Consider the following 23036-nt stretch of genomic DNA (forward strand, 5'->3'; position numbering starts at 1 on the left):
CGGGGAGAAATTCACGGTGTCAAGTGGCTACAGCGGGAGCACGACTCTTTTAATAACAGGCAAACAAACCACGCGATGAGGAGTTATAAATGTTCAGATTTCTTTTTATTGAGAGACAATACCTGGCAATAGAAACACACAAGCCCAGTAGAGTAGGAGCGTTTTAATTATCTGGAGCGGCAACCACAAGTGCTCTTCAGAACACATTAATCCTTGGATAAAACCCTGGGTTTTCAGTGAAGTTACTTGACTATATTATCGCATGTGGGTTATATGCATACAGACTGAATTTAAATCAATAAGGTCCTCATGAATGCTTAGTGGCCTTTGGGGTTCCCGGCAGCTGGGACTAATTTGCCAGAAAGCAGATTCAAATGCAGAATCAAAAACCATCGATATGTCAATAATTATATCATCTTCCAACTTATATTCTCCCTCAATCTAAGCCTTGATAATGATGCGTACAAAGGCATACACAGACGGCTGGTTCAATTTTACTTTTTAATTTGAAAATAATGTTGCGAAGGCCGAAATGTTATGATGTGTAATTTTTGTTACAGAACCGAGCTAGAATGCATGTCAATTTTTACAGCGTATACAACACAGCAAATTAGCCCCTGCAGTGGGTCATGTACGGACACTGTATTTAGTACGAAATACAACAGACTTATTATGTGGCTCTGGTGTTTTAGAATACAAACAAGCGGCAATCCGATGTTTTTTTTTTCACGAAAGTAAGATGCGTCATTCAGCGTCATTCAGCGTCTTTCAGCGTATTACACTGTCGTCCCAGGATTTGCATCAGAAATCCGACATGCGAACCCCCCTTTTTAAATATTTTTAATATCAATCAATAATCATGTTCCTCTTAAAAGGTTAATTGAATTACGCATTTGGATTCTGTATTATGGGAAAAACGTGATATTTAGCTGCAGCCTGGCGAGATTCTTTTTTTTATCGTCCATAATTATTTCCTTACTCTATTTTCTTTCAACCCACATCACGCTGACCAAGTCCGATCAGATTCGTCGCCGATGTTTAACACCGATTTCCCCGCATCGCTCTGCCCGTCGGCGGGGCAACTTGTTGACCCCAGTTAACAAAATCCATACTGCTAGCTAATCGATTAAAGAATATTTAACGCGCGCATTTCTGCATGCTCCGTGATTTTATCGGGTATACTTTCCCCTGACTCCTGCTTGCAATATGAGTCTGATGCTGTTTTGCAATTACCAATATGTGGAATACTATTTAATAAATTGCGTTAAGACCACTAATAACATTAAATTATGACTGCGTGTATGCCCATTATCGGCACCTTATGGGCACCAATGACAAAACAAAGGGAAAACTCCTAAGGGAAATTCTAAATACTGGGATGCTCAACAAGAAATATTGTGTACAAATTCTATGGGAAATTGTTGAGTACAAGGAAAGAGAAAACAGCATGTTCAAGAGGGATGCATTTTTTGAGAAGCTGTAAGTGCATGTTATCGGTAAGACCGCTCGAATATCTCAACCTGTTTGAATACATATAAACGTTTTGTGTGAGAAGGAGTGCAGCGCACTTTAAAACCGCCCCGGTTGCGACGCATCCTGGTTGCGGTTGTCGATACTTGTATTGCCTCATTCAAAACGCTCACCGTCTTTGGTGCGTAATTATTATCATATGCCTTCATAATCCCGCGGCTAGATGTTTTCACTGACAGCGCCAAACTCATGGATTGATCATAGTTCGGTTCCTCTCCTTTCTAATCAAACAACTATCCTTTCTCACACTGGGGAATGTTGACAGTCTTTTACAATCCCCAAGAGCAGTATGCGAAGGTCGAGGTCTATATTTTTCTTTTCTTATGCGTAGTGAAGTCGAGCGAAGGCGACATCATGCACCACTTCACACGGTGTGGTAATACTGTATCCTGATCACGGTTTGATAAAAGACTGTCTACTGACAGAAATAATCGCTCGCTTGATTTTCTGCCCGTCGCTTGACCGAACCAATATATCTGATTTACCTCTCTTAAGACGTTGCCTGCATTACTTCCGTCAAACTGATATCAGTTCCTTGAAATACCGTCTCAGCTCTCGTGAAATCGGACAAAAATACAGTATTCTTTACAAAATAAAAAATAAGAGCGGGGCTCTACCCTAGGTCTTGCGGCCATTCACTTTCATATTGCATACCTTCGTATCTGTGTACAGCACAGATGAAGAGTCCTAAATAGGGCTAGGCATTATCACTTAGAACAGATCAGGGCACCCGGGCAGTTGTTTGGACTAACTGCCGAATTGTGGCGGTTCACGGGAGCACGCAGTGCCATTACCATTATTATTAACATCATAAGCCCTCTATGGTGCCCTCTACCCTCAACATTTATCGGCACATCGGGCAACAAACTCGACCCCTTCGTATTATTGCTCGGTTTGTTCTAATAAGTAGATGTGGAGTAGTGGAGTGACTTATTTTAGCTTAATGGAATAAACACTTTGATTGAACCTACAATGCATTTACTCTGACTCCCGCTAGTATGTTCTTAATTGACTCTGGAGCTTGATACAATACCCTTCAGTCTATACCGTAGTTTGAGACACACTAGCTATCACATATCCTTTATAACATACCTACATGTTTTACCACTAACTGGCAAAGCTGCAGAAATCCCAAAGACTTACTAGACAGACGCCACTTTTTGATCATGGGTGTTTTTCCCTGGCGTTAACCGTCTTGCAGCGAATCCCCTTCTCCGCCGGATGATGAAATACCTTGTAATTGTCCAAATTGAAAATCCATTTTCGTTCTCCCGCAAATCTCCAATCTTAAAATTGAACATTGAATTTGTCCAGTAATTACTTATATCATCAAAGTCGTTGCACTTAATGGCTCGTTTTGGTTCGCTGTACTTTTTCCCTTCTCATTACGGGACATTGCGATGCGGAAGGGGGGTTATTTGTTGCTGAGACTCGGGGAAGTCCTTCTTGGTTGATGGGTAAGATTGCTAGCGCCTCAAGTAGCTACTAGCTTCATTAATGATATCTCCACAGATTGTCATGCTGACTGATGGATTGATTGACCATACCTATAAGCTAATAACATGGGATAGGAAAGAGATGGGATAGGAAATAAAATGACTGACTGAGACGGACCTATACAGTTTACTTCAAGGAATCTTTGACTCTTCAAGGACTGGGGGATCGAGACATTAACTGACAATGTGACAATCTGACGGTATTTGATACCTTGCGGATATACAATCGGTAAAATGATTTATTGCAACAAGCAGTTAACTATTATTGATATGCTACCATACACATCACATCAGAAAGTTAAAACGCGCATGCAGAGTATGCACGTGGTGATAGGGGGCGCTGAATGAGGTTGTGACGTCACATACAATGGGGTCCATATCTTATTTCAAAAGAAGAAGACAGTTGTGTTGCATGAATTCTTTCTTCCAGACCTGTTTACTCAAAGCCTTCTATGTTTTATGTATGAATCAAACATCAATGCATTTTCCACGCACTAAAACTTGCGGATTTTGAAGGTAAATGCTTAGCTTGTTAGCTTTACTTTGAAGTACGATTTCAATGCCAGGGGCGGATCCAGTAATTTTAGAAGGAGGGGGGAGAACAATATTTAAGAGTTTGCATCGCGAATCCCTACAAGCGTATCACGAGAAGCTGGTTCGACTCGCGTCATTAGAAATGAGCAATGTATTTTATCAATTTAATTCGCCAGTATGTCGACCTTCTATGTTTCCAATATATATTCAACTTCATGTGGTGTATGGTTGGGCAACTTGATCATACTACAATCTGTCGATGAGTGTGAATCAAGAAGTCTTGCCTTTGTTTTAAGGAGAGGGGCTAGTCAAGGTTTAAAGGGTCTTTTATGACGTGACTTAGAATGACCAACTATACATAGACAGTGACTAATGACCGGACTACGGTGGGAAATATATCAATCGCCTACCTTAAAAATACTACCCTGCAAGCATATCAAAGGAATTTTATATAATTATGATATTATATACCCATGTCTTTTAAAGAAAATCCACTTGACCTGGTCTGCATTAACAAACCCTTAAGTGAAGTATCATATATACAACAACAGGAAAATGTGCCTGTTTTTGTTACCGCTCGGTACGTAGTTTGGACTGAGTGCAACCACTTACCGCACATTCGGCAGTTTTTGGTTACTGTTATGTTATGAGGTGTTGTGCAGTGTGTTACACAAAGTGAGCAATAATGCACCGATGAAATGCTGTAGCGGTACGACATACATCACAATTCTTTGTTATTGAAGTTGTTGAACCTCTCTAGCGGCTAGTCTCGAGGGCAAACGACCTCGTTATTACTTTAGCCGACATACTTTGTATTTAAAAGAATGATTAATGGGGGATTTTGATTAAAAAAACACACACAAAAACAAACAAACAAAGCAGTTATTTGCAATTTAAATTTAAGAAGCCACTTCTTGAGGAATAAGTTTGATTAAAGAAGACTATGATGTTCAAGATAAATGTCCCCTACATCCCGACAAATTCTCACGGTGTTCACTTGGCTGTCAATGCTAAGTGTATCTTTCTTTACTGTCACACATTGTTTTATTACGATGGAGAAGTTTGAAACAGTGACTTGAGCCACTGTGGAAACACTGTGGACTCGCTGTGTACATACTGTGTGCCGATGTGGACCCAATGTGGACACACAGTGAACCCACAACCCACTGTAGACCCACTGTAGACCCACTGTGGACCCACTGTGGACCCACTGTGGACCCACTGTGGACCCACTGTGGACCCACTGTGGACCCACTGTAGACCCACTGTGGACGCACTGTGGACTCACTGTGTACATACTGTGTGCCGATGTGGACACACAGTGGACCCACAACCCACTGTAGACCCACTGTAGACCCACTGTGGACCCACTGTGGACCCACTGTGGACCCACTGTGGACGCACTGTTGACTCACTGTGTACATACTGTGTGCCGATGTGGACCCAATGTGGACACACAGTGGACCCACAACCCACTGTAGACCCACTGTAGACCCACTGTGGACCCACTGTGGACCCACTGTGGACCCACTGTGGACGCACTGTTGACTCACTGTGTACATACTGTGTGCCGATGTGGACCCAATGTGGACACACAGTGGACCCACAACCCACTGTAGACCCACTGTGGACCCACTGTGGACCCACTGTGGACCCACTGTGGACCCACTGTGGACCCACTGTGGACCCACTGTGGACCCACTGTGGACCCACTGTAGACCCACTGTGGACGCACTGTGGACTCACTATGTACATACTGTGTGCCGATGTGGACCCAATGTGGACACACAGTGGACCCACAACCCACTGTAGACCCACTGTAGACCCACTGTGGACCCACTGTGGACCCATTGTGGACCCACTGTGGACCCACTGTGGACCCACTGTGGACCCACTGTGGACCAACTGTGGACCCACTGTGGACCCACTGTGGACCCACTGTGGACGCAGTGTGGACGCAGTGTGGACGCAGTGTGGACTCACTGTGTACATACTGTGTGCCGATGTGGACCCAATGTGGACACACTGTGAGGAACATGACCCTAATGGTCTTGTTCCAATTTTGTTGTGCACCACACTTCGAACACAGTGTAGATTACTTCAATGTGAAACCACTTGGCGTTTTTTAAACGGGTTAGGGACGTTTTGAGATCAAAGTTGCCATGTGAACATAATTGGTATGATCTATGGGTGACTGTTCAATCTGAGAGTTGCCCCGGTAAATATGACAACTGTAAAGAATTGCTGTAGTGAACTATATTTGCATTCTAACTGTATAAGTATTGCAGACTCACCTAATCCATTCAACAGTTTCAGAAATAGCTGTTTTTATTTTGCGTCCAGTGGCAATCACAATAGTGAGGCAATTCCCGCCAGGTGTGTGTCCGGTGCATTCAGGGCATGTATCTTTCAATCTGTGCGGAATAATATATAATTCAGATTTATCGCTCTGTCTCGGTTCATTCTGCTTCCCTTTGCCATGTGAGTTTCAAGGTGATTGAGAAGCCGAAAATGGGTCAGGCGACAATCTGAGTCATCCCCCCTATCGTCAGCTCCTTTGAAGTGCTCTGAGTTCCCAGGTTCATGATCCACACTGGAATAGTTAGTTACGATTTCTCTCTGTCGGGGAAAACAAGAAACGTTAATCAAACTTGATGGGCCGAGAGGTGCCTGGGGCGTTTCGGGCTCGTTCTTTTTCAATTTTCCAACCCGGAACATGCATGTTTCTATTGAATCGAACCCAGAATTGCGTGAATGTTGAGGGTCACGTTTTTACACCGAGCCTATCCATCATGTTGGAATCCTTATCTCTAACCGTGAATTCAGGTTTCGGCACCGGTGGCCATGATGCAGCCGTGTGCGCTCGGCTCAGCTTTAAAATGGCGGACAGAGTCTGTGTCTTTGCCAGGTCCCAATAGTCTCAAAGAGGTAGTCGATGTTGAACGTGACTTCCAGCGCTTTGGGCTCATTTGGGAGGCTTTTGTGTGAGGCTAAAAATCAATGATTTGATTAGACAAAGAGTATGCTATAAACATGGGAAAGGTGTTCACGTTTTCTATTTAAAAACCTCGTTCTTAGTGCACTGTCATTATTGAAATGTTTCAGACGGTAGCATATATGCAGAATTCGATAATTCAGGTTAATGCAGATAACAGATTGGAAGCATATGAAAGCACTCTCGCAGTTAAAACCCCGGGAAAGCAAACCAAAAACCAATAATACAACAATATGAAATGATTGATTTCGAGGGGATGTTGTGGGGTCGGGAAGTGGGGCCTGGAAGCAGTAAGAAGTATTGCTGATGTGAACGGGTACAATATTAACAGGGACCTGACGAACATTGAATACATGAACTGCTTTACAGACACAGACGCTTGACTGATGGACGCACAGTCGGACTATGACATTAACGATTATCAATCAATAATAATATAAGCTAACAGAAGCTAAAATGAAGAGCTCTTTCAGTTCCAAACATGTCTTCTTTAGGCATGGCTTATATAGGCACTCAATCCATCTTGGTCTAGTGTGACATTATTAATTTCAAAATATTACCCCGCCCAAGGACCGTATTAGTGTACAATGTAAGTGCAGTTGCACAACGGAGAAAGTGCAAGCGCCTGTTGCGACGAATTTGCAATACCAAAAACAAACAAAAATGGTCAGGTCTTATTTACCAGATTGGCTACGATCGGGAGAATTTATTGATGATAGAACACCTGTATAAACCAGACACCGATCTCTCTTGGTTTGAAAATACTGTCACGTGCGTGAGATTTGTCCCAACACACTCATTTCAAAGTTCGATTTTTTACTAAATCTAAGCAAACGCACGAACTTGCACAAAATCCCCAACAGATCAAAAACATCACTTTGTTTGCCTTCGCTAGAAAACGTGACAACCTAACTTGGTGGAACCTAATTGGTTGGTTTGTACGATGCCTTTATTGAAGACGAGGGGATACGATTGAGTGCGTGATCATCAGAAAAACCAAAGCTGTTTCGAAGCTTTACGATTTGAACTGACACGTATGAAGTTTTTCTGGATTCGTGGCAAGAATTTGTGGCAGGCGAAAGACATGATGAAGTTCATTCTAAAAGATACCAAAACTGAACTACCATACAATGACCTCAACAGTAGATATTCCTCTCTCCAATTTGGTCCAACTAGAGGGCACAATACACCCGTACACCCACTCCGGCCCTAATAATGTCCAAACACCCTGCCGTGTAACGGCTAAAGATGGAATTCAATTTCAACAAAAGCACGTGCTCGATGTTTTCATTGGTCCCCATGCCTTCCAGTGTTATCGACACGTGCTCAATGTTTTCATTGAAACTGGCATTACTGGTGGCACATGCTCCATGTTTTCGTTGGTACTTTGCCTGCTAGTGATGTTTGCACATTCTTAATGTTTTCATGCCTGAAGGACAAAGAGAGGCACACACGGTTTAATAAATTGAATTTGATGAATTGAAAAACAAATGCTTGAGATAATGAAACCACACAACTTCTTTGAATTGATCTAATTGTATAGCTTTGCATCTCTGCGGGGTAAAGGGGGGGGGGTGCTCCTTGATATCGCCCTGCCCAAATCTCAGAGTATATCGAGAGGCGCTGCGAGCGGGGTATGCGGAAATTTGTTATGAGGTTTTCACAGTTTGTGCTTCATAAAAACTGCTGGATGGCAACTTAAAAATAAAAATATACTTACCATTTATTTCGTCATCAAAACGAAACTTGTGCGTCAGTATAGCCCCAAAACGGTGTCAAATTTACCCACACACAAAGGGGTCAAAATGGCGCAGAATACAAAGAAAAAAAACCTTTGTCAAATGTTCAGGTCATCTTGACCCGCAAGCGGTTCAGGCCCTGGGGAATCTGAAATCCGAGTGAATTCCTGACTTAAAGGTTTATGGTTAACTTTGTAGGTAAGACACATAGTATGGGTTTTGTTATGACGTTTGTATGCAAGCCTTCAACCTAAAATGCACTTTTTTTCTGAAATGAGATATTTTCGAACAGAGGAAAATTTATACTTTGAAACCATATACTTTCAAACTACCGACTGTGATTGCTTTATGTATCAGTTGCGACAATATCTTATGTTTAAAAAATATCCAATGTTCACTTTGTTAGAACGCAGTTTCGTTTGTATTGAATGAAAGCTGAAGCTACTCCCTGATGTGGTGGTTGTTTCTCTTTTGGTCTTTGAAACAAGTGACCACGCCCTCGTCCGGTTCGGGCATTGTTAATATCACACTTGTGCTAAACTCTACACCATGCTTTTTTCCACTGCTTTAGAATTCCTTTGTAGGATCCAGGCAGAAGATTATTTTCCCGAACGTTTGTTAGTTAGAGTTGGATTTCCAACAAAAACTGGAGCAGAATTGCAACCGTTTCTGTCTGTTTGTTCCCTTCTTTTCTAACAGTTCTCTTCTCGAATTACATACAACTCCGTATCATTTCCCACATATAGTTAAAAATAGATCTAGGCCAGCCTTCTTGACATTTACCCGGTGTCTAAGGTACCCTCGATCTAGCCATTTATCGTGGGCTCAAGTGGGTGTTCATTTTGTCCCACTTGCTTCTTGTTCAATATGCCCCTATTGAGCTTTCCGCATCGCCGACAGAAACTGGTCGCGTCTTTGAGGACCGATATGAAGCAACCTCGGTGGTGAAGTTGAGATTGTCACATTAGGGAGTTCAATTAGACTGCTGTTACTTACAATTGATGGAAACTTTATTGGATTGTAGATCGCACGTGTACAACATTCAGTGTGGCGCCTTTACGCAATAGTAAAACTTCCCTTTATTATTTGAGATAAACCCACACTAGGATTTGTGTACAAAAATGGCCAACAGTTAAATAACAATGGTATAAAAGAATGACCCAGTGGCGTCAATTTGATTACCTAAATCCAGACTGTTACGAGTTCAATTACGATCAGTCGCAAGTTTCCAAGATCCCAACTGCTAATTTCACCCCAAATCAGGGTTAATGGGTTCTCTCAAAGAATCCGCGACATCGGATGAAAATAACTTTTGAAAGAAAGTTTACTTTTTCCCACACCCTTCCGGTCACTAGGCATCAATTGGCGTTGTTTTTACACCATATCCAATATATGTATTCATCATTTTTACTGATCTGTAAATAAGTAATCACATAATGAACACAATGATTTGCCGAGTTTTAAAATCCACTGCTAGTTCATAGGATAAAATGGTCCTGAGTTAATTCTAGGCTTGTTCTTTCCACGTTTAAGACTATATAAATGATCTAGGAATTGACTGACGCTCCTAACTCCGTGTGCCCGTGTGGTTGTCTACGGATCGCTCGAATTAAAACCCTCAAGTCGGTAGAGCAAGTATGTTTTTCATTTGTTTTAAATCAACCAAGAAATCGTCATTCTAAAACGTAAAAATGGTAGTGAGATAAAGCCTGATATCCCAAAGCTGCTCTTAGCGATCGACTAGTGTTTTAAGTGCCGCCATTGTCACTCAAACTTTACCAATTCGCGCTCAAAACAACCACTTGAACAAATCTGACTATCGACCATGTCACCTAGCTGTCACAATTCATCGCCCCGTCCATCCACAATCTTCAAAATAAGGCTCAAAGATAAAACTGCGTCTGATTTTGATATTTTTACAAAAAGAACGTTATCTGATGATCATGCCGGGCCACGGACGTTTTTGTATCTCTTCCTAGTCTGTTTCCCGCCAAAAACTCCCGCCAGAAATTCTGTCGCTTCACTTTGTGAGTGTGATTATTGATCACATCTAAGCACGTTAGGGGAAGGTTTCCTTGTATGATTTGTGTAGATGTCCACTGTAGGGGAACACGTATGGCGTCATGCTCGATGTCCCTAAAAGCATCGAAAGCCCCCCAGTGCCTGTAGGGAGGGACGGTGCATGCATCCCCGCCCCTAGAGGCATATATATGTATTAACAACTTTCGTGCATTTACGTGTAGACCTACTATCAATCCTATATTTGGAGAGCATCGTCTTAAACGTGCACCATTAGTGGGACACACTGGCGTATCGATCGGAAAGAAGCTACAATTGTCTTTTCGAAAAAGGTGCATTTTCAAGTACGAAGTGCGAGTGGGCTTTCAAGAAAGCATGAACAAGACATGATACACGAGGAATCACACCTGTTTCACAATTCCTCACTTTATACACTTTTTGAAAAGTGTGCTTGTTTGTTAGCGCTTCATCTTCCTATAAGTATGGGTCTTTAGAGAATTAACATTTTTTAAATAACAACCTGAACGTTTGTCTCGTGATTATGTCCGATAATGCCATTGGTAATAAACGACGAAATAACACCAGAGAGGTTTTAACTTTTGTATGACCAAAAATAAATAAATAAGTGCCGAGCCACAATCATAGGTCTCATTTTTGTTGTGTCCTTATTTAGTGACAACAGTTTAAACAACCATTGATATCTAAAAAGAATAGTGTACAAATGATCAGTTGCTGTGTCAATGATAATACAAAGTGCTCGAGTTTGTCAAATACTAGATTTGCACTTGTTGTTCATTTGGTGTCCGTGTAAACAACAAGTGAAGGCTACCCATAGAACAACAGTTGCAAAGCATATTTAGACAGAAATAAGGGCACGAAGATTATGATATATTTTAATTTGATACAATATTAAGAAATACTTGGATATGGCTGCTTGGTGGCTGTAATTTCAATGTCAAAGTAAATGAAACAGATGCATTGAACTGGCCCTCTGTAAGCCATAGCGGCAGACGATGATTTAGGCATCGTTTTCCTTCTGCGTAGTTCTAATGTTGAATGTTATTCTGTATCTACATATAAACTGCTTGAACAGTATAAATATTTATCTGTAAAATATCTGTAAATATTTATATATATATATATAAGTCCACGAATATTCTAGTTGTATAAGTATCTAATGAGATAGTTAGTTTTTTATAATGTGTTACGTATTCAATAATCACAGTGAGTCTGTATTTTATTTTCAATCTAATTAACGTATAATTAAATACGCTGGAAGATTGTGTGTATATATATATCAGTTCTTCACACTGTGGGTGTAGTACAATGGTATCGAGTTTAAATGTTGATGTGGTACCAACAATATGTAAACACTCTTAACTGTATAACGTTACTAATTATAGATGTATTATACTCTTAAACACACGAGTGAATTTGTACCAATATTTTGCTTATAGTTGCTACAGGATATTTGCCTACAAGAAACATCTTAGGGTGTCTTGTAGACATGATATTGCTTTATTTTTGAGTGTAATATTTGAGTTGAATTCATCCACAGAGAATTCAGGTTGCTCTATTTTGAACCTCAAAAGCAAAACATTTGTAGGTAACAAGGTATAGTGTAATAAATGTGAATGTTCTGAAACCTGATAGACATTGTGTTGTTCTCGTGTTGTTTACTAATGGCTTGTTGTGAGATGAAGTCCCAGGTGTGAGGTATAGAAGGATATATCAAATAAAACCACATACGGTGCTCATTTTGCTGTTTTGCTTGCTCTTGATTAAAACAAAATAACGAGGTTAGAGGCATGCAACCTTCCTCTCCAGCAAAACGTGCAACCGTGTCTCAGAGCGGGAAAACTTATATAACCTAGGGATGTTTTGTTGTTGTCGCTATAGCAGTATTCGCTCATTAAACACTCGAGATGATTTTAAAAATTAAAGCCCGCGAGGAGCAATTAAAGACCGTGCAGCCTTGCTGGTTCTCTCTCATTGAATAGTGTCTTAACCAAGGCTTGATGGACAAATTAGTCTGAGTCTCCATCGTTATAATGAGCATCAGTGCGGATTCTACTGTAGTGTAAACATCGAACATTCAATGATGGCGCCAGTAACTAACCAATCACATGAAGGGTGAAACAGTCAGGTCCCCGTTAGCCTTTTTAAGAACGAGTGAACCATCACTATTGCACTGAGGGAACACGACGCTCGTGTCAGCAACCTGATCAAGCCATAGGTCTATCGGTCATGTTTATCCATTGGCAAGTTTGAGCAGCGACCATTTTAAAACCACTGTGGAAGTATTCCATGGTTACCTATACGCATGCACATAATGGGTACCAGGCAAAACCGCCCATGGTCGACAACATTATAATAAAGTTAGATTCGTGAATATAACATGAACACTTTTTTTTCAGGAACTTTGATATTCCAAAACGACGCTATATCTAAATTTATTAGGTGCTGCTGAGCCTCTTGTTAAAATGAAGGCGCCATGCCGAGAGCTAAATACAGGGCATAATGTATGACCATTAGCAAAATCACTTACTTCCTCAGTCATATATTATTATTCCTAGAGTTTTGACATCTACATATTATGTATATGGCTCTAGGTGTTCATATGAAATCTTGTTTCTAGCCAAGATTAGACGATTAAATGTTCTAATTTGTCTTTGCTCTTGCTCGAAGGATTGGGAGGTGGCCTAATACGTCAATAGTATGAAGAAAGAATCGCCGAATTTTCATTTGATTCAAATTTAAGGCTAGACAATATCCTCAGGTGTGCCTATTTGAGTTTCAATGAGATATATTCGTTACGGATTCAATTAAAGCAACGTGGCTACATTATTCACTTATTCAATGGCGAACTCTGCAGAGACAAGACGTCGTTACATAAGATATATTCTTCTTAATATTTGCTTTTGAGTTAAGGCAATGTACACCAATTTACAAAGCTGCTACTTTCGTAGTGTTACTGTCTTTGAATTAACATAGTTAAGGTACGAAATTGCTGCACTTTGTTGGCCTATTATCATCTCTTTCAATACGGGGCAGTAGTTTTGCCTCAAATGCTGTTTCTAGTTTGCTACTCTCTTTATTATAAAGGTACATCAATGGCCATGTTGACACGAATGCTGCAACTGCGTCCGAGGCTTGTTTACTTTAAACGTAAGGGTTAATAAATATGGAAATATTGTTTAAGGTTTCTTCTTTATAGGATAATGCCCGAGGTGCGCGCCATTCGTGGGTAAGAATGGCCCGAGGGCGAAGCCCTCGGGCCATTCTTACCCACGAATGGCGCGTTCACCGAGGGCATTATGCGACTTAACCCACACCTGTGACGTCATGCTATTGTTAAAATCGCTCCATTATTTCGCACGAATGGCGCGATATTGTTTAATTTTTAAGTTAATTGTTTGTATGTATTACGTAAGCTTGTTCACTCCAGTGAACACCACTGGTGGTGTGTGAACAATGCTCGTTCCTTCGATAGTGGCATCATAGATCGAGAGCGAAAGTGGCAGCAGATAAGTGATTTTGTTTCTTGACTTTAAGTAAATTTATACAAGTTAGTGATAGAAACAGACTATCAGATGATGTTGTAGCCGACTTTCTCGGTCTACAAAAAACCCAAAAGGTGAAGATAAAAGAAGTGACCTACCCGCGTACAAGCCTGTAGTTTCAGATTTGTTTTTAATAAACAAATTTAAGCTACCTTTATGATCAACAATTTCAGTTGAATTCCTGTTATTTTATGATGATATTGAAAAAAGTATCTTTGCAATCTTAAATTTTAGGGACTTTACTCACTTACCATGTTTGTGTATGATAAATGAAGCATTTTGAATTAATAAAAACAAAAAACAAAAATACTGGTTAAAATGAAATTGATTTATCTGACTTTAAGACCTGCCTAAATTACTGTTTTAGTTCTATAATTATTTGTTAACATCTCAGCTAAATAATAATTTAATAATATAGCTGTTCACTTGTGGAAAGTGTTAACGATCATTTTGCAATACATGTGTAGCTCTATTAACCTGTGTTAAAAACCATTAAAAACAAAATAATATATGGTCCATGGCGTCATTGACTTCATTTACTTTATTCCCTAACTCTTTTATGCACAATGGGTGAATAGATGTACCCATCGCGCCATTCATGCAAAATAATGGAGCGATTTAACAATAGCATGACGTCACAGGTGTTGGTTAACTCTTGTTAATCCAGGTTAGGGGAACTGTTATCACCTTGATTTACTGTCAATCCCCTTCCATACATCAATCTAAACAGCAAGGGTCTGAACAATTTCTTCTGTTTGTTTGATTATCTTCATCAACGAGCAAAAGAAAACAAACATTGCGTGCGGACTGTAGTATTATAAAGATAAGCCAATATGCGTTCCAAATGAATGGTCCCTTGGAAAATATTTGTATGTTATATAAAGAAAACCAGTAGATAGGAAGCAACAAAGATTCCCAGAAGACTGTCTTGTCGATCTTTTGATCCACAAATCGGCAGACATTTGCTGTCGCCTCGGTAAATTGATTGTACGATGCTCAAAAGCATGATGGAAACCCGTAGCTTTATCAGCAACAATGGTTACATACTCAGAAGGGGGCAATTGCTTCTAAAATGGATGACTTCAATCAAATCAGAAAATTACTGAATGGTATCACTTCTCAACTACTTAATGTGCTCAATGGGGAAAAAGATACGGCATTGAATGTCATGGTACAGTGGGAGTAGCTGATCTAGCTGAATCTAATGCTATTTTCATCAGTCTAATGGATGCATAGGATACCGGCACATCATCTATACAAAGCTCAGAGTTCAGTGGCCGAGTTGGGTATTTATCAATCAAATGTGACTGTCAAAGATAAATGTTCATCCAAAATTATGCACGGTCCCTTGAAGCTGAGCCAGTGAAGAGTGGGGTTCAAAAACGGAGCGGACCACGAGTCGAGATCATCTTGAGGGACCCATGAATTATGATTACTTGGTTCCTCGGTATCCCCTTAGGAGGAAAACTATGTACAGTTAACCCATTTGATGTTTGAAACATTTTGCGTCTTTCAACAGCAAAAATTGCAGAACACATGTTTAGATTGTAAATGTGTATCTTGAGTACATTCGAGAATAGGATGCGTCCACTTAAATGCAAAGAGTACTTTGAAGGGTGGTGTGGGTATGGTGTCTCAACAGTACCGTGATATATAAACATAATGAGAAGATTTATAATAAATGTTTGCGTAGCAATATTTATGCAAATACCTTTCGAAAAGATTATTCGTAAGCCAACTACCTTCTAAAAAATGTTCAGGTAGAGTAAACATGCACCGTATCCCAAAATGGAATAGGTGTTTTTATGACATTAGGACATAAAAAAAACATTCTCGAGGGGGGGGGGGGGGGGGGTGGGGTTTGATGGATAGAATGATTGAAGTTTCAAATTCCATAGAGCTGCTTAAGCACAAAAGTGGTTAAGCACAACAAAGTTATCTCAGCAGGTTCGACAGCCAAACTACCATGTTGCATAACAATAGTTAGTCTGGTATCCTGCTCATTTCTGCTATAAGTGGAAAGCTGATAGGCAACATTTGTCTGTTGAAGTAGCTCTGTAAAACTTTGTGCCCAACAGATATACAAGGAGTCATGCTCGAACATTCTCTGGAAATTGTAAGTGCAAGTCCTGGTTTGGGAGCAATGAATTTGAAATGTTTCCGCTTCAGTGTAGATGCACTGTGGTTTATTAGGCCATCCCAGAAGTACAAACCAGATACCCGTCCCTGTAGGCCACTGTTGCAACCGTCATCCGACCATGCGGAAAATTTATATGTGTAGGAATCCATCAGAGAAAGAGGTTGACAGAAAAATAGCTCAGGGATGGCTGTGTAATTACTACTTCAGACAATCATGAAAAATGGTTTGAATTATGAAGCTCATCTTGCCTAAGGTTCCCGTACACGCAAGAAGAAGAAGAAGAAGAAATACTCAAAACATTATAAGGAACAACAAATGAACATTGATGCTCTCAATATCCATATTGATATGGAAATACATTGATTGAATTGAATTACCCTAGATGTGGGGCAACATATCTACGGATCATTGTATGAATTTGCTTTTGTTTTCCCTTGCCCATATATAACACTACTACTACGAGTAAAAAAAAAAAAAAAAAAAAGACCCAGACTAATTTCCTTTTTAACATCAGTTTGGTTTCTTTGTGAGTCCAAAAAGGATGCATCGCGATTATAATTATTATTCCTTCGGCTCGGGATTCTCAAGAGAGACATGCAAGAGTGTTATTTTCATAGCTTATTATCTTGCATAGACTTATGACTGTTCTAATCGCCAAAGTGATGAGTATGCAGAACTTGACACCAATGCGTGAAATGATGATTAAAACAGGCTAATAATGCACTCTGTCACGTCAACGTAAATAACATACTCTCAAACATTGATATTTAATGGAACATTACAAAGAGAAACAAAAACTCGTCTAAAAATCACAGATTTACATGGAAAATTAAGTATTTCTATCTAGAATATCACATTTGATGAAAATAATTAAAACGTAGTCCCGTTTGGAGTTTATCGCACAATTAGCATTTTATTCATTTTTTATTTAAAGGCAGTGGACACTATTGGTAGTTGTTAAAGACTAGCCTTCACAGTTGGTGTATCTCAACATATGCATGAAATAAAAAACCTGTGAAAATTTGAGCTCAATCGGTCATCGAACTTGCGAGATAATAATGAAAGAAAAAACACCCTGGTCACACGAAGTTGTATGTGTTTAGATGGTTGATTTCGAGACCTCAAGTTCTAAACTTGAGGTCTCGAAATCAAATTCATGGAATATTACTTCTTTCTCGAAAACTATGGCACTTCAGAGGGAGCCGTTTCTCACAGTGTTTAATACAATCAACCTCTCCCCATTGTTCGTAATCAAGAAAGGTTTTATGATAATAATTATTTTTAGTAATTACCAATAGTGTCCACTGCCTTTAAATCAATGCCGTGCAAAATGTGTAATCGTTTTTGTTTTCACTATTTACTCCTGACCCAGATGGCCGATCGATCCCAACCTTTTACAGGTTTGTCAGTTTATGTATATAGTGGTTTATATAAACTGCTTACACTGCCAGCAACTGTTTTGTTCGCGAAACCACAGTTATATTCTGTACCTTTAAGTAATAAGGCAGTGGTTTAGCTTTAAAGGCACCTCCAAATCAGAGAAGAGAAAAAGTGTCGCTCAGCATGAAGGAATTTGCTTGGTAGAAACCGGTTATCAGAATTGTAGTGGCTAAATGCTAACCCATTCAGAGCTTGTTCTCTGCTATGTGATTATTTAGCTGATAATGACCTGTTGTTGTATGAATGAATGAATGGAATAGGCCCCGCTGCAGATTTCTCAACGAGACGATATGCAAGCTCAAGAGTTCGTGTAAACGGGGAGTGCAGCCAAGCGTCTCCATACACATTAAGGATCATGTTCAGGTTTTCGAGTTCGTTGTTGGAGTTAGGGTTCGAGTCCCGGTCGTTGCACTTGTGTGTCTTTAAGTAAGTCATTGAACTATACAATTCACACAAGAGTTAGTATGGACTTACTATGGACATCGGGGTCTGATGCGTTTTATATAACTGTTTATTATTGCGTCTCGACAAAATGGGTGATTATTGGTATTGTATTTAGGCAACATTTTGAAAATGGACACCCTCTTCCAATGTATTGCCGGTGCCTCCTTCTAAGGAGCTTTATTTTTATTATTAATAATATTATTATTGATATACAGAACCGATGAAATAGCGTCATCATGCTTAAAACCAGCTGACGGGCAGTGATCATTTAAGGCGCTTTAAAGTGTTTAATTGGCTTGAAATAGCGCAAAGTAAATATTACCCAGACCTCAAAAGTGCGTTTACATGACAATGAAAGCCTCTCTCAATGAGTTCTGCAACTGATTGGCTTAGTTAACGTCTCAAGACGAAATACACTAGGCATTTTAAATTGAAAGTCAACTACGCTCGGCTCAAAATGCAATAATATTATTGCGAGTTCTATCCACAATAAAACAAAAACAGCGGCAAAGCTGAACAAGCCGGGCCCAATGTTGATTCTACTTACAGTACCGATTGATTAATGTATTAGGCTGAGAGGGGGAACGATTCACTGTCTTTCCTTTTTCTACCCGGCGACTTTTGATGATGCGATGCTGCGTCCGCAATCGGGGTTGCGGACGCCAATGCTGTCGTCATCAATGATTCTACTTATACACAACGCAGACAGCAAACGAGATCTAGTCTACTTCTCTTTCACTCTATACCCTTCCTCCCCCATATCCCGGTCTCGTATTCTACATCGTCAGATTTCAGTCCTATTCAAATAAAAAGCTTTTATTGAATAATTCTTGTTGAAGATGGACTGGAGTGTTAGGGGTTGGTTCCAGTCAGCGGGCGAAGGACAGACCATACGCCGTTGATAAACGCTCCAGCCCCGTAGGCCAGAGAGGCAGGTGCAGAGATACCCCGAGTTTTCCATCCGTCTTTCATCCACCGACTCTTAATTCACAACTCACATTTAAAGGATTTGCATCAGGTGTTTGCCGTTACTTTCCATCTAAACATTTATTCAGGGTGACAGATCGAGTGGAGTGACGGTTCAGACTTCAAGAGATCAGTAGAAGTGTTGGTTTGAGTCCAGGGGGGATTATGTTTAAAGCACCCGGAGGGTTCGCTCCTTGTTGCTTGCACTTTGGGAGGCCGGGTTCATCTTTATATTGATCGCATAACAGTATTACATCCCTGAGCTCCCAACGCCAAACTGTCCTTTTTCTTCTAACCAAGACCGTGCAGCAAAACAACTAAGTAGGCATGTTGACCGGTTCAACGAACGGGTTATTGTTTTTGCAAATAATGATTTATCATGAATTCTAAATATAAAAGTATATATATTGTTTTCCTCGGTAAACATAAGGCAGATTGTATGTTCTGCTGGACGGTGCGGATGAAACGACTTCACATCCTTAATATTCCTTACAATTTAATTCGAACCTTTGCGGCTTCTTTTCCTTTAGTAAACCTTAAGTGAATTGAGTTTCCATGTAATTGGGTGGGTTCTCTCTAAACGTGCTTTTACGCTGTCATATGTACCGTCAAACATGCCGACTTTACCTTGACATTATTAAATGGAGGGAGAGAAAGAAAAAAAACGCAGAGTGAGTTTGGGACTAAAAAAAGGCTAGAATCGATCTTGTATTTGAGCTTCTCTCCTGAGAGGATAAAATCAACACGATTCCGGACACAGCACGTAAAGTCCGATGTTGTACGGAGGATCGCCGTCTGTGTGTAGCTTCGTGCAAATGACCCAAGACTAATAGATGCCTCTCTAACTAGGTATTACCGATGTGTCGCCAGGTTGTTAACATAGAACAATGTTTAAATTGTGAGCAATTCCTTGAAGTTACAGGTCATTTATTTTGTATGTCGGTAGGGAATTTAAGTTAAGGAAATTAATGCAGTATCCCTATTATACAAGTTAGATCGTGATGCTTGGTAAGCAAAAATTGCTTGGTTTGGAACATGATGAAAGTAAAATAGTTTTAACAAATTAACAAAGACAACTCGAGAATATACCAAGACATCCGTTACTTGTAAACAACCGATAATTTTGAAGTTCATGTTATCATTATTAAATTTACCTCAGGCGAGCTTGGCAACTGGTGTTTCAAAAACATAACAACCCCCGTCCAAAGTTTTAGTTTTGTTTCATTTTTCTATTTAACTAATTATTAACGATCCACAAACTGTTTGCCTCTTGTGTGTTGACATTATTTTGGATGGTTAAGACTAAAATGAAAACTACGAGCATCGTGTTTTTCGGTTTATCAAAATACCTGTCTAGAAATTGAAAATAATATTAGCAACCATTAATAATCTTTTGTCTGGTCCCATTTCGTGATTTTATCAATAGAGGTTGGCGGCACCACGTTTTGATTAGAGAGAGGGGAGGGGGGGGGGGTAGGAGGGTTGCCCGGGGCCCATTTTGCCCTGCCTGGATACCAAGTTATCTGTTAGACTTTTATCAGTCCCAGTAGAACTGTATGTCACGTAGGATGCATTGGGTTGCATTGATTAATGAAGGAGTCAGCTCTTCTTTAGTAGTGTAGTCCTTAGATAAGGTTAAGGTCGCATGTGACCTGTGCGGCACTACGCTGAAAATAGAGCTAAGTGTTTTTCCGGTTTATCAAAATACCTGTGCATGTTGGATATGATTCTATAAAAGAACAGGTTGAAAGAGACAGGTTGAAACCGTCGTGTGTGCAGATGTACACTTGTTGTGAATAAGACGAAATGGGTTTAGTTGTATACCCTAGCTCTTATTTTTAAGATGGTTTGCAATATACGTCATTGGCCGACATCTTTGATGAGTTGTGCACGCGTGAAGAGCTATCATTGGCTTTTATAACTCTATGATTCCATTAGCAGTCTCCCCATGGTAGTTATTAAACTAGAACACATGAAGTAACAACTAATTTGAAACTGATGATTTACATTTTCTAATCTGCAAGAACAAACCCTCTCCTGACCTAATCCAGGAAACTACGTTGCCAACACCAAACACTCAATGCATCATCCATCTTCACTGCTTGTCTCCTCGTAATTCTTGACTTTAAAACCCTTCAGAAAAGACCTTTAACCGAATTCAATAAATCAACCAACTATGTATAATATTTATCGGGCCATGAGTCACCATCTGTCAATGTCTATTTAATTTTTAATAGTAGTATTTTTTTCTACAATTTTCATAATGTGAAACAAATATTGATGTCCCCACCTTTTGACCATAAAAGAGTCTTTCTCAAAGGTTTTTAATGATAACACAATACACACAGACAATTATTCATTTAACTAGTCGGACTATACTGTGTGAGTTGTATTTAGGTCGAAATAATAGGTCATTTTAAACAATAATTGATCAACACCACAGGTCATTTTAGTAGGATGCAGTTTGCAACAGCACATTCTTTTCTTCTTCTTTTTCTTCACATTTAACCATTTTATGGAGGAAGCGGCCATTTAATTGGTGCACATAATCACCCATTGAGTAATTTCTCTGAAGTGCAAAATGTCTGCAGCAATGCGGAGTCAAAATAATTGATATCCCAGAATGGACCATTCCACATTAAACAGGTGGGTCGGGTCCAAGAGGTTTTGAATCTTTGTTGTTGATAGAATAAACTAATATTGAGCTTTTACGTCTGTACACTCTAAAAAAGAAGTGTAAAAACTTGCTGAGTAAATGTGCTGGGTACGAAAGTTGGGTAACTTCTTACGCAATGTTGGGCTATGTGGCTTTTTGGCCAGTACTCTCGAGAAGGTAATTTGTACCTTTTTAAGTTGCATACAAAAATTCGCCAGTGAAAGCAACTTATGGGTACAAAAACACATTTTCCTCGCAACAGGGTCAAGTTTACCTTGCGACGTACTAAAAAAAGCAGGACATGCTCTTTTTTGTGGTAAAATGTTGCACGTAATTGGGTAAACTGCTCCTCGTGGAAACCATTTTACCCATAATGCAACGTGCACATTACACACGGACGTATACAAGTCGCAGGCACAAGTCACAATCAAAGGTGGATGGGGTGGACATAGTTCTGATGTTGCATGCGGTCGTTGATGTTCTGATGTTCATTTAACCACAGTTGAGAGAATTTTGGCATTATGTTTGAGGTACAACAGTCTGTTGAAGTGAGAAATGCATCACCAGAAAATACGTAGATAGCAGCTTCAATTTCGTCAATAACAGGTTTGGCAAAACCAAACGGCTCTTTTGAGAGCCAACAACACCGCTTCTAAAAAGAGATTGTTACTTATAGTCTGCTCGCTAAAACTTTGTTTTCGTTTTCACCCCCTGAATGTACACAAACACTCCGGTCGTTTTATGCAAGGTGGTTATAGGGTTGTGATCACCATATATTAATCGGATATTATACTGTCCAGTCCAATTCAATGTATATATGGCTTTTTTAATTTTTTAGTAGTGTCCGTTTTGCTGCCAAAATGCACTACTTCTTTTTTACTCAACACTTGGGTGCTCAACTACTGAGTAAATGGGTAGTCGGTTGTTGGGTACATTTTGACACAACAAAGATGGGTTAGAAATTTGACGCATAGTTGGGTAGCCGTTTTACACAGAAATTGAGTAAATTACGACGCAACCCCTGTTGCGTACCGCTTTACCCTCCAAACGACCATGTTCCCTTTTGAACACCACAAAGAGTAAAATTTTACGCAACATTGGGTATTTTTTTCTTAGAGTGTATATAACGGGTTAGTCGATTATATCTCAACTCACTGATATAAGCTTATGAGTGAATGGGATATATTGATACAAACTCTGTCTCTGTGCAAATTTTCTAAAGCTGGAAATCTTGCTGGTATATACAAGACTCACAGCAGTGCCATCTATCGATCCGAGTTACTAGCCCATCCTATCACTGACTGCATGTTTCAATCTCATTGTAACCTTTGGTGGATTGCAGTGACGTATAATTGGGATCATAAACAACATTTCGATTATTTTCAATTTTGTCATTTCCCATTGGGACTCAGCATGTCTAAATTGCTCTCAGCATGTAAAGTGGCTCTACACAATAAGTGTGTAGCAGGAGAGGGGAACTGAAAGCCCATCAGATAGGATTGAGTTTTGAACGC

This window comes from Asterias amurensis, chromosome 8, assembly GCF_032118995.1.
Source record: "Asterias amurensis chromosome 8, ASM3211899v1".
In the NCBI taxonomy this organism is placed as follows: Eukaryota; Metazoa; Echinodermata; class Asteroidea; order Forcipulatida; family Asteriidae; genus Asterias; species Asterias amurensis.